The sequence below is a fragment of the Castanea sativa genome, chromosome 1, assembly GCF_040712315.1.
Source record: "Castanea sativa cultivar Marrone di Chiusa Pesio chromosome 1, ASM4071231v1".
In the NCBI taxonomy this organism is placed as follows: domain Eukaryota; kingdom Viridiplantae; phylum Streptophyta; class Magnoliopsida; order Fagales; family Fagaceae; genus Castanea; species Castanea sativa.
In genome coordinates this window covers 66,167,831-66,178,916 of record NC_134013.1, presented here as the reverse complement: position 1 = coordinate 66,178,916, position 11,086 = coordinate 66,167,831, and the positions used below count along the sequence as shown (strand labels likewise).

Genomic DNA, 11,086 nt, shown 5'->3' with positions numbered 1-11,086 from the left:
GTGTTCACATGCAATTAGAGTATGTGACTATTTACATATTGATTCGACCACGTATATTCACCCATGTTATGGTTTGAACCATGCCCTTAACACTTATGAGCATGCATTTGAGGTTCCTAAGTCACAGTCATTATGGAGGGATCCCATGGGGCCAAAGTGGTTGCCTAATCCGGCATTGTTGCGGGCCAAAGGTCGACCGGTGAAGTCACGAATAAGAAATGAGATGGATGGAGTGAGGAATAAGGATCAAGAACCGGGATGGCGGAGGGAGGACGCAGATTTGATAGAGAGTCAACCGAAGCGTACATGTGGACCGTGTTATGCTTCCGGCATAACCGCGTAAAATGTCCGCGATCCCGCGGTGCTTCCACAAGCGGCCATGTTCCACACTAGGTAGGTTGGCAAAAATTTATGCATCGGTTAAATAATTGTTGTTCATTCGATGTTTACCTAATGTTTACTATCTTGTCTCCTAACGTAAATACTCTACGTTTTTCAGGCATCCTTCCATGGACGACGTTGTATTGGCTCTATGTGAACTTTTTGATTGTTGTTGAATGTACTTGTAATTCTCTATCCAATGTACCTCTATGAAGATTGTGATTTGAGTAGTATGGTTAGAATTGCAAATTAAGCGTGGTTGGACATGTTTAGAATGGTGATATATTGAGAATGACTTTTGTTGTGATTTGAGTGCATTTACATTGTAAAATGATGCCTGAAACAGAGCATTTTCTGCTGGGAAAAAAAAATTTGCCCAGTAAAAATCGAGTTTTAGACACTCGAGTTCCTTGGGAAAAAAAATTTGCCCAGTGAAAATCGAGTTTTAGAAACTCGAGTTCCACTGGGGAAATTTTTTTGAAACAGGGCATGCCTCTCTGCCTCTCTGCCTGAAACAGAGCATGCTGTTGGGGAAAAAAATTTGCCCAGTGAAAATCGAGTTTTAGAAACTCGAGTTCCACTGGGCAAATTTTTTTCCCCAACAGCATGCTCTGTTTCAGGCAGAGAGGCATGCCCTGTTTCAAAAAGTTTGCCCAGTGGAACTCGAGTCTCTAAAACTCGAGTTCCTTTGGTTACAACCTCTCTTAGTACTGGAGTTATAATGGAAAATAAAATCGGTCCATTTGGTCTAATTTGGTCTGATTTGGTCTAATTTGGTCTGATTAATCTATTTTGGTCTAATTTGGTCTTACTTGGTCTGATTTGGTCTTATTTGGTCTGATTTGGTCTGATTTGGTCTTATTTGGTCTAATTTGGTCTTACTTGGTTTGATTTGGTCTTATTTGGTCTGATTTGGTCTTATTTGGTCTAATTTGGTCTTACTTGGTCTGATTTGGTCTGATTTGGTCTGATTTGGATATTTTGGTCTAATTATTTGGGGGTCAGCTGTCCACCATTGCTACACTGATATTCATAGTGCTACATGTGATGCTCAATAGCTCGGCACTGTTGAACCCTATCTAGTCATATCATTCACACTCACGTCAATACACAGATTCGCATCATTTTGCAATGCAATGCAATGCACTCGTATTTTAGTGGACTATATTTAAGTTCAATCAAGACATCCTCTGCTTTAGCCAAGAGAGAGAAAGAGTCTCTATGATTGAATTCGGGAAAATAATTTCAATACAAGAGGTCCGTAATGCAAAGAAGCTTGCGTGTAAATTGCACACTTCCCTCGGTCCACGTAGCAACCAGGGCTACCCCTCTACGTAAATAAGAAAAAAACAATGTCCATATTTGCATTGTCATTAAGTTTAGATTAGACCATTGAAAGGATTTACAATCTTCACTATTTTAATCGATTAATGATCGGGACATGTGACTTTCGAGGTAAACAAAATATCACTTAATGGACCATTCTAAGCATTATCATGTGTTTCATGATGACTTACCTCTATAGCTAGGAGCTATTGGGATGCTTCTATGTTTTGGTTTCATTTTTCTGTTATACTCGGTTTATGATCATATTGGTTTATTATTATTTTTTAAATGTCTAAAATTAACCAGGGTTCTGGCCTTGATCTTGGCACCAACCAGAGAATTGGCATCTCAGACAGAGAAGGTGATATTGGCAAGGGGTAATTTCATAAGTATTAAAGTATATGCATGCATTGGACGCAAGAGTGTGGGTGATGATATCGAAAGCTAGAATTAGGCCATCGAGGTGGTGTCCGGAACTCCGGGCGAGTTTGTGACATGATCAAAAGGAGAACACCGAAAACTACACACATCAAATTGTTAATTGTTGTAAGTTTATGTTTTGTGATCCCTAACCTTACTCTTTTAACTCTCCTCTCTCTCTCGGATGTGCAAAATGCCTATGAATGTTGCTGATCTAATATAAGTTTTGCCGGCCGTCTTGTGTGTTGATGCATCACGGTTGTGCGGTTTAGACCATAACTTTCACCAAGCACTTATAATTCTTGCAAACACTAATACAAGTACACCTTTTCATAACATACCAACAACGAACAAGCGGGGAAAAAATGAGCAAGTAGACATCAACAACAACAACAACAACAACACTAATACAAGTAGGTTCACAAAACGTGTAGACATCAACAACAACGTTGAATGTTCGTAGGTAGAAATTTTTGGAAGTCATCATTGCTTGAATCCGAGAAGTCCGAAATGTCACTTTCATCATCTAACGCGGTAATTTCATTAATAGACTTCATGGCTCGCTCTTGCGCCTTCCCCTTTAGATGCTTCCTAGCTTTTTGGATCGCATGAAAACGGTCTAGCCGCCTTTGCATTTGATTGTTCTCTTGTTCAAGGCGAGCAAGTATGTTGGCAGGTTCATCTCTAGGTAACTCGGCTGAGCGTGCCTTAGGAACTCGTAACTCGTGCCATCGACAATACACCTCCAACTCACACCTCTTCTCGTATAGGGTTGACCATGGTGGTTCTGCTACGGTGAACTCCATTGCGGTGGTATCTGTACTTAGTTTTGTAAGTTTGCCGACCATGATGTGGCCAACGCTTCCAAGACTCTCGTACGTGTATAATGGCATATTAACGAAATCTCTCTTCTTTCCAACCCATTTCCCTCCATAGTGGTCTGTGTATGTTTGTAGTTGTTGATCTGCTGGAACTTGTGATGATTCATTTGTTGAAGTAGATTGAAACTTGTTTCTACGTGTACGAGATGATGTTGAGGCGTTGCGACTCATAGCTTACTCAACCTACAAAGTTAGTGGTGTAGGAATAAGAAAAGAATTGTGGTACATTTATAACCTCATTCCACTGTGTATTCAATAATAAAATTTAATATATTCAGGCTTGTCATGTCAATACAGCCGGAAAACCACTACACGAATTTTTTGTTCAAATGTTCCCAATGTCACGGTGAGATTCTCTTATTCGGCGGTAGTTGCAGTGTATCGCCATGACTATTCAGTGAACAGTATTCATGTGAAGAGTATTTAGCATGCTTGTGTTTCATCCGACATGAACTTGACAAGACAATACCGAGTTGTGTTAAATGCATCATAAACTTTTCGGGGTCTTCGCATCCTTGAAAACAAAGGTGCATTGCAAAATGATGCGGATACGTGTATTGACGTGAGTGTGAATGATATGACTAGATAGGGTTCAACAGTGCCGAGCTATTGAGCAGCACATGTAGCACTATGAATATCAGTGTAGCAATGGTGGACAGCTGACCCCCAAATAATTAGACCAAAATATCCAAATCAGACCAAATCAGACCAATTAAGACCAAATCAGACCAAGTAAGACCAAATTATACCAAATAAGACCAAATAAGACCAAATTAGACCAAAATAGATTAATCAGACCAAATTAGACCAAATCAGACCAAATTAGACCAAATGGACCGATTTTATTTTCCATTATAACTCCAGTATTAAGGGAGGTTGTAACCAAAGTAACTCGAGTTTTAGAGACTCGAGTTCCACTGGGCAAACTTTTTGAAACAGGGCATGCCTCTCTGCCTCTCTGCCTGAAACAGAGCATGCTGTTGGGAAAAAAAATTTGCCCAGTGGAACTCGAGTTTCTAAAACTCGATTTTCACTGGGCAAATTTTTTTCCCCAACAGCATGCTCGTTTCGAGCAGAGGCGAGAGGCATGCCTCGTTTCAAAAAAAATTTCCCCAGTGGAACTCGAGTTTCTAAAACTTGATTTTCACTGGGAAAATTTTTTTTTCATCATTTTGCACTCGCATTATAGGCAACAGATGGAATGGGACACTCTGGTCATGTAGGTAATCAATTGTGCAAATGGATCTTAACAAAACTTTTAAAAACCACCACTTTAGAGTTGTAGTTGCATCGATAATTTTCGAGTTCCAAGAACTTGAAATTATATATGTCAAATTTCTCTTGTCGTTTGGCAGCGAATATATGAGATAACTTGCAATTACGAACAAATCCTAATATTAGGCAATGTGATTTCTTAATAAAAAAGAGGAAGAGAACAAAAAAATCAATTTGGTTTGGGTTGTTATTTCTGTCAAGTTTGCTAATCAAACATGATGGTTAAAATTTGCTTTTGAATTTTATTGCCTTGTCAATAGACCTTAAATTGTCAAAAATTTATTATTATTCAGACAAGTGATTAACTTCAAAAATTTTAACATCAATATACAACCATGGTCGCCCTTGAAAAAGTTATATGATTTCACCACTGAGCACAAGCTTTAGAAGAAAGAGCATCTTGTTATTAATTTATTGGACAGTTCACAATAAGTTCTGGAATAGAAACTCTTAAGTATTAACATAAATTATTACACTTTAGAAGTTGGCATTGCCAGATTAGCTCCAGTTTTCTAGAATATTACATCAATTGGCGCAACCACATCACTGCAGAAGTAACAGCCCAATCTCTGCCTTTCATCATTAGAGCTAAAAGGACCAGCTCCATGGCGCATAACCAAGAAGCTATCAAATCCTAGAGCTGCAGTTACGGTAATCTGCAAACAAGTGAATTTGATATCTAAATAAATACACCTTATTATTGCAGTTGATCAAATAAATCAACTTGAACAAGAAGTGAACCAAGCTTATTGGAGAATGCAATGCCAAATATAGCAACAATTACACCAAGAGTAGACCTTGTTAGTATTGGCACAAAGAAGTGTTGGTAGCCACCGGCTTTCCCTACTTTCACAAAAATGAATTCCCTTATGTAAGATCTACATTCACATTTGGTCAAAATGAATTCTTCTACTTTCAATCAAGTTACACAACAATTATATCCATAATTGCTAATCGGCACTTAACTTAGAAATTGAGCTACAGAGTACAAACTGACTGCACATAAAATTAAGGAACTAAACCTATGGTTATTGAACCCACAACCTTAACCTTAACCTCAACCTTACTCTTACGAGAAGAGGAGGTGCCATTTGAGGTTAGAGATAATTGGCTTCATGTTCAATTGTGATAACATATAAAAAAAATAAAACTGATTCACTATACCCGATCGCAGGGTCTCCCGAGTTCCCATTCAAGAGCTTGTGATTCTCTTCTTTGTTCTCGCTATCCTTGTCCGTAGAAGTCAAGGGTAACAATAATGATGCTCCACTTGTCCGATCAGGCATTTCTGCAGTAACAACACAAGTCAATGAAACCGCCCAAAGACTCGTCAACCAAGAATTTTAGTAATAACGAGTGGCAGATTCCTAACCCGGCAATTTCTTGTCTATAAAGAACACAACCAAATTAACGGTATACTGCAGGGGAATCATAGAGAGAACTGTGAACAAAATGTAAATTTTATTCGAGAAAATGTAGAAGTTTATAAAGATGAAAGAGGACCATACCATGCAACAACAACATCAACCGTGTAATGTTTGCGGGATGCTATGATCAAGAAACTGCGGATCACGGCAAGTAACCAAGCAACCGTTTTATAAACCTGCAATGATGCATAATAAAAATTTAAGATCAGTTGGAACCACATATCACCAAGATAGCATTTGGTCGTGTAGCATTGTGAAGTAAGATTTAAACAAGTCAAACAAAACTAAAAACGGCGGTCACAATCTCTACGGAGAGTCGAGAGACAATCGGCTAGCTTAGAAGTCAAACTGGGTTCATCAATATTTATAACTCCGCATATGTAGAATTCATAACCTGCATTAAGAAATAGAAAGGCAATTAATGAGGGGAGTAGGAACTAAGAACGGTAAGTATATGAAGGCAGATGTCATAAAAGATCATAATGGAAATGTAAACCAACATGCTCTTCATTTTTTTGAGCATTTTCTGTTTTTAATTAGATAAAAAATCTGTAAACTTTTCATTTGAGCCACTGCAGACTGGATGATGTGCTTAGAATTATCAAAGGTTTGCATGCACAACATACATGTTCCAAACACCCCTCTTTTTTATTATAAGAATACATTTTCCAAACGCAAAAAACAAAAGTTGAACCTCATAATCACTCGTGGTCAAGAAAGCAGCCCCATTTAGTTGATTTATAAAAGAGAAGATCCCAAACATAAGTTACCCATCCAAGGCGAGCTTAGACTTTAGGCTTACTACCATTCATGATAAACATATTGCTATTTATTGACTGAACCAATGAGTACTCATGTTAGTGGGGATCATTTAAAAGAAGGGCTAGGTCAATGAAGTGTGAGGTGTACATCTAGAGACTTGAGAACCCCATATTTTACAATAAACTTAAATGGGGCCATGTAGAGAATGGTAGTAGGAAACTGATACACAAAAACTGTATAAACAGAAGGAACAAATTGATTTCCACTGGAGCTCAAATAACATTTTTGAGTTAGAAAATTCAACTCTGCATCAAGGGCAAATAAGTAACTAAATTTTATAGATGTCCCCAGTATAATCCCAAGTAGCACTAGGATTAGGCAGTAGGGATAAAAATTTGGGTATGAGTTGTCAAACCTAGGAGAGGAATACCGGAAAAGTACATAATGTGACAGGCTCCGATACAGTTCCCAAAATCACAGATCCTTTGAGCACTGTCACTCAGCAATGCTAAATTTCCACTTAAATGAAGAGGCAGTAAGCAAGAGAGATAGATAGTTAATAAAAAGAAATTATTCAGCAAATATTGGTGTGGAGGTCATTTGGAGCACAGTCAGAACTTTGACTTGACAAACCAACTTACTCAAGGAGGAAATAGAGAGAAAATTATGCAAAAAGTAGGAGGGCACTTGATAATGGCAGTAGCTGAGACCCAGGATAATGAAAGCAGAGAGGCAAAGTTCAAAAGAGTTTGGGTTGTTTTCACCACTTTGATCCAGGGAGGAGAAATAGAGGGGAGGCGCTAATTTTTTTGTTGTTGAAGATATGTGAAAAAAGGAAGTAGATAAGGAAGGAAGAAATAGGTTTGGGAGAAAGATCAAGCCTGCCATAAACAAGACTAAGAAGATACAAAGATCCTTCCACCCTGCTCTCTACCTAACAAAAGGTATCATAAGCATGTTGGCATAAGTCCAAGTACAAAATTCTATAACTACCAATGATTCAAGATAGTCTGATGGGCACACATTATCCTAAGTCATCAAGGCATCTACAGAGTTAACAAATAGAAAAAACAAGTAAGAAATAAAATAAATGAAAAATGCATTGTACCAGTTCCAAGCAATAAAATAAATGAAAAATGCATCTATATAGAAAGAATACAAAAAGAAAAGGCACAAATTATATGACCAGAAGACATCTCCGACAGCTAAACTTCCTTATAGCAAATTGCAGTACCAGTTCCAAGCCCAAAAAATATTTTGAATGCCTACCCAGTAAGGCATATAGATCATGCCTTCTTCAGCAATGAACTCAAGAACGCCACAATGAGAAACCCCCTCAGCAGAAGCATTCCGAAGCTCAAACAACATTGGATAATCAATATGTAAAGATGCTGCAAATTTATTATCCACATTAGCAATCTTAATTCAAGGCCATGACGAATAAAAACTACATCAACTATGAGAAACATAATGCATAATAAGAGATCAAATTAGATGAACTAACCAAGGCAGTCCAAGGCTGAAGGAGGCATTATAACTGAAACAACAGAAGTTTAAAACAATCTCAAGAATAATACAGATAAAACTGAAATGTAATCACAAAATGTGGGATTAATTTGAAAAACTTACTTTTATCACCACTTTCAAGTTGTGGCTGCAAAATACATAAAATAATTGAGTTAAAACAACAGAAAACTTGATAAACAGAAGAATATGAACTTCCAAAATATATGCAAGCACATGGATTTAGATCATATGTGCTGAGAGAGAGAGAGAGAGAGAGAGAGAGAGAGAGAGAGAGAGAGAGAGAGAGAGAGTAACAATTATTTCTAGAGAAAAAATAGTTCCAACTGTTGTTGAATAATGGTGTTATATACTTGAATAAGTTGTTGAATAACATCTCGAGCACTTGTGACTTCTATTTCCTTCAGGTTCTCTACATAAACGCCTTTCTTAATGTCTTCCCTTATCTGTAACATAGATACCAAAATAAGGAATTAAGTTTCCTGGCATACTAATCAAAACAAATGGAGCAGCTCAAAACTTCATTGTAGCCATCAATCCAACAAGATCATAAGAGAAATTGTTCTCTATTTTTTAATGACCTCATAAAGAAGAGAAATTTGCAGAAATATAAAACTCTTTACGCACTAATAATGTGCATTTTTTTTGTAGGCATAAGCTGGTTGGTCGAACTTTCGGCAAAAAATTATCCATACCTGCAAGTTATTAGAGGATGGCTCTAAAAGATCAAGAATCTCGTTCGTTGTATATTTCCAAAAATGAGCATTTACAAGTAAATCTCAACTTTTCATCTCTACGAGCCTCTTTTTCCTGCATACCAAAACCGAGCCATTGACAAATGCATTGAATTTCTTGCAACAAATAAACAAAGGTAGCTTAAAGAGTAACTTTTATATCAATGGGACTAAAATTTGGAAGAAAGGAAGTAACAGACAAAATAAGACTATGATCAAAGGTTTAACCATATTTGCATGTTGAGAACATTTCAGGCATATATAAACAGACAGGGAAAAATGAAACACCTTTTACATGTTCAAATAAAAAACTAGAATATAAAGATCTAAAATTTTTAGAAATGGTTTCATATAAAATGTAATTTTTAAAATATTTTTTGATAGATAGATATATAGATAGTGGGGGAGGGGGAAGATGGGGTTCGAATTACAAATATTACATTGGGCACCACAAAGGTCAAAGGGGGTCACTACCATTGAGCTATCACTTGAAACCCAAAATGTAAATTAAATATACCTAGTATGGTAGGAAGAAACCTCAAAAATATTAGTTTCAAATGATCATATGTCATATGTCATTGGTGTCTGATCCAAATGATCATATAAGAAATGAGGTGAAGCAGAGGACTCTTATGTATGTACACACATAATGCCAATCCTAGGGTAGTTAGGCACATACCTTTTGAATCCTTGTGAATAAATGTTCAAATACTCTAGGTGTCATCCCACAATTTACACTGTGTCTTCGAGTGCCTCCCTCAATGTCTCCAAGCATAGTGTGAGTCTTTCCACTTCCAGTCTAGATACAAACAATTATATATAATAACAGCAAAACTAGATCATATTAGAATGCAAGCTAAATTTAGAAAATACATTAAACTTTGCGTGATTAAGTATAACATGCTGGACAGAACTAGCACAAAAGACCTTTGAACTATCCAACATCATTGTTGGGGAAACTCACTTGGCCATATGCGAACATGCAACTGTTGTAGCCTCCCATGCAATTCTCTACCATCGGCAATCCAGCCACTTTAAATAGTTTCTCCCGTTGTTGCATCACTTAAATGAGGCCCAACCATGGCATTGGGAAAAAAACACAACTAAACGCAACGAACGTATGCAATAATCAATCTAATAAGAGTACCTGGTGACATTCTCATACGCAACAACATCAAAGGTGAAGCGGGACTCGTGGTGCCCGATCCAAGTAATAGTCCGACAACTCGTTGCTCAAATGATGTCCCGTGATACCCATATCCATCGAAAAACTGCAATTTCACAAACCGGTAGGATTGATTATAATTAATAACTACCCATCAAACAAACTCGCAAATTTCACAAACGAATTGCATAATTATAAATTATACAAGATAGTTAACCAATTACAAATCATAAATTCTTGTCCCAAGTCACTTATCAAAACAATTAGCAATTGATCAAAACGAACAAAAAAATATATGAAATTTAGCAAGCATTTTATCAAAGATTGATTTTTAAATTTACACCATAATACATCAAAACAAATACAAATTTCAATCTTTGATTTCTTATCCGTTAATGCCTCTACGTTTGTGAAGATGATAATTTTTTTTCTTTTTTAATTAAAAAAAACACAAAAATATATATATGAAACTTAGCGAGCATTTTATCAAAGACTTTGATATTGAAAGGGTCACAAGAACATATCAACTATGATAGATTAGATCTGTATCAAATCAAAGGTAATAAAAGCATTTTGTCCTGATAAATCAAAGGTAATAAATCAAAGGTAATAAAATACGTTGCATTAATGTGAATATAAAATTGCAAAAAGCCTGTCTCTAGCCAATGTACAATCGAAACTAGAACAAGGATTTAGGCACAAAAATAATAATCACCTCCAATTATTGATGCTAAAGCAACCAAGGGACCTTGTTGTCCTGATAGAAGAATGACTATTGAACTCCAAGCAGAGAGAATCCCGATTGTCTTAATAACTAAGTTTTCCTTGCCATCTAAAAATTTATCTTTGTTGAACTGCCGACCAAATGCCAGTAGTAATAATTGCCCAAACCCAATTGCATAAATTATTTGAGGGATGCAATTTCTGCCAATGACATTAGAAACCAGAGCAAGACTCCTTATGCTACTTTCTGAGGCCCAATGCACTGCTATGAGAAAATAACTTAAAATGGTTCCCATGATCACGTACTTCCATATCCCTCTACAAGATCTGCTAGAAATGGTCTTGTATAGCAAGTATGCCAATAAAATCAGCACTAGCAATGGCACAACCTCAGCTATAAATGTCCAAGAAGTAACTCCCGAGCCAATACGGTCATCCATGAAGTAGATTCATTCAGAAATTGTGAGG

At 36.8% G+C, this 11,086-nt stretch overlaps 2 long non-coding RNA genes across 2 annotated transcripts; one reads left to right on the top strand and one right to left on the bottom strand.

Moving 5' to 3' along the window:
- Positions 1 to 354: 354 nt before the first annotated feature.
- Positions 355 to 656, top strand: LOC142613631 (uncharacterized). Its single transcript, XR_012840293.1, has 2 exons — positions 355 to 393; positions 500 to 656. It is a non-coding gene; the product is annotated as an uncharacterized LOC142613631 (long non-coding RNA).
- A 7,707-nt stretch (positions 657 to 8,363) lies between these two features.
- On the bottom strand, positions 8,364 to 9,779 carry LOC142609269 (uncharacterized). The gene is made up of 4 exons (XR_012839578.1): positions 9,695 to 9,779; positions 9,410 to 9,529; positions 8,692 to 8,806; positions 8,364 to 8,442 (listed from the first exon to the last, which is right to left on the bottom strand). It is a non-coding gene; the product is annotated as an uncharacterized LOC142609269 (long non-coding RNA).
- Between the last annotated feature and the right edge of the window lie 1,307 nt (positions 9,780 to 11,086).